The sequence below is a fragment of the Chiloscyllium plagiosum genome, unplaced genomic scaffold (genome assembly GCF_037043375.1).
Source record: "Chiloscyllium plagiosum isolate Xiang-an unplaced genomic scaffold, Cpla_swu_hap1 HiC_scaffold_38, whole genome shotgun sequence".
NCBI lineage: Eukaryota > Metazoa > Chordata > Chondrichthyes > Orectolobiformes > Hemiscylliidae > Chiloscyllium > Chiloscyllium plagiosum.
Genome location: NW_028270176.1, coordinates 65,679,605 through 65,682,000, shown reverse-complemented (window position 1 = coordinate 65,682,000; position 2,396 = coordinate 65,679,605). Strand labels below are relative to the sequence as shown.

Genomic DNA, 2,396 nt, shown 5'->3' with positions numbered 1-2,396 from the left:
ACAGTTCCGCTTTCTTCACATTGAAATCCAGTGCGATAATATGAACTTTTTCGAAACTTGGAGTGAGCACCTTTGCAGCTGAAGTTTGTTATGGAGTCAACGACAGACACAAGAGTGTCCACAAGTCAGATTGTAAGTTTTACAGTCAGCATCACAGGAGGTCCCTGTTCAGTAGTCCGAGTTTGCATCGCACAGACCTGGATATAATTCCCACTCAGGTAATGAAGATTTATTTCTCTTTTTGTGAATTATGAGAATGAAAACAAATTCTTGCTTGCATGCAGAACACACACCCAGATCCTGCCAGAATCGGTCAGAAATTGCTTCCATCCGTATATAACGACAAAGGCAGCAGATACACGGGAAACGACCACCACTAATCCCCTTCCAATCATATCACCTTTCTGAGTTGGATGTATCTCGCTGATCCTTCAGTGTCGCTGAATGTAAATCCTGGAAATTCCCTCGAGTGGTATCATGTCTGTGCTGAGGAGTTGAAAGCTTGAGGAAAATAATTCATCCCCTCCATCACTGTGGTAATTCTGGATATGCATTGAATCCTTTCCCATTGACTATACTCGAGGAATTCGTTTCGAAAAGTTAAAGGTTCCTGTCAGACATCTACAATCGTCTGGAATAAGTTGAGACGTGGACGAAGACAGTGAAATAAAGTGATAGACAATGATGCCTGGGAGGCATAATGCAGGAAGTGAGCGCGGAACAGATGGTGCAAAACTCAATGTCGGTGCCATTACGTCAGCTTTTACTGCCCAATGATTATACTTACTTACACATTACTCCTAGTCAAATCACCACAATGACCTTGTTCCTCTTGATGTGATGTCCCCTCTGTCTGTATTAACGTGGTTCATGGGCCCCGATAGAATGAGCACCTCCTCTTTCTCCTGTCACTATAACCAGGTGAAAATACCAGTTTTAAATGAATGCAAGAAGAGATTATGTTTTTCTGTGCCTATTCAGTAGAGACTTTTCAGCTGTAAACTGTTTGTGTTTGAAAATTCGAGGATTGATTGCAATTCTCTTAGAGCAACATTGATCCGAAAACACATGTCCAAGTACTGTGAGAAAGTGGTTAAGCAACTCCACATATGGATGAGTAAGGACCTCTTTACTGTGGCGCCGTGGCTTAGTTGGTTAAAGCGCTTGTCTAGTAAACAGGAGATCCTGGGTTCAACTCCCAGCGGTGCCTACCCATTGCGTTCATATTTGGGCTTGGTGTTTCAAGTCTTTGCGAAAGTAACTCAGCGTCTTGGACTTTCACCCTGTTAAGATTTGGTGATCCAGGTTAAGTTCCAACAGTGAATGCCATGTTTTTTTATATATTCCGAAATATTACTTATGTCTATAATTTCTTTCCATTATTCCACAAGCACTTATGCTTCTCCTCCTCTTTTATTCCCCCTCCTTCATTCCCAGTTAGGTCGGAATAACGAGATGAGGCAGGAGACGCTGCAGATTTGCCGGGGAATTTTGTGGTAATGTCAGAGATACCACCAGGTGATCACTCTCATTCTCTGATGTCACCGTTCATACATTTAAACAAAAATAGATACATCGTTGTGCTTCTTTATTTGTAGTGTAATTGCTTTTTTTCCTGGTCGATTAGGAATTCTATTTTGAATTCGAAACAGTCATAATTGTTTGAGGAAGAAGTGTCGCCTTGCGAGGTTTGAAGTGACAGACACATGATCCGGAGAATGTGAGCCCAGTTCAACGGACTTCAGTCAGTGGGCAAAAAGCCTCTCAGCAGCTGCACACTCAAATTGTCTCGAAATGTCAGACTTTTCACAGAGCCGAAATAGGTAAAGAGCTGTATGGACAGGCAGAGTGTCGGAGAATGTGTAACAGGAAGAGGGTGAGATGGATGCACAGAGACAAAGAGAGACGTATGGAGACACATGCTGAGTGAGACACTCAAATGACCAATTCTCCATTCGACATTGCTGCAAACTGAGAGAAAGGAAACGAAAGAAGGGAATCATTTAAGCACAGCCTTTCACCAGCTTAGAGCAACGGAAACTGCATTATAGTCAATAAAGTCCTTTTGAATTTGTAAAGGTGACGGCTGTCTGTCATTGAGATATTTTGATAAAAATCCTGATTCAATAGATAAAACTGATAGTTTTCCTAGCATTATAATGTACAAATGTATAAGTAACGGGTTTCTGTCGATCTAAAACTTTAACTCAGTTTTTCTCCACAGATTCAGGCCTGCTGAGTTTCTTCAACAATTCATGTCTTTGGTTCAGATTTACATTATCAAAGAAAAATTAAAATCAATATTCTGTTGATCGCTTCATTTTTAAAACCCATCAGAAAATAAAACTGGTTACACTCTCAGACACAAATATATACTAAACCGACTATGCACATGC

At 40.9% G+C, this 2,396-nt stretch overlaps 1 non-coding gene across 1 annotated transcript; it reads left to right on the top strand.

Annotated features, from left to right (window-relative positions):
* The first annotated feature begins 1,136 nt into the window (after window positions 1-1,136).
* On the top strand, window positions 1,137-1,210 carry trnat-agu (transfer RNA threonine (anticodon AGU)). The gene has a single exon. It is a non-coding gene; the product is annotated as a tRNA-Thr (tRNA).
* Window positions 1,211-2,396: the final 1,186 nt, after the last annotated feature.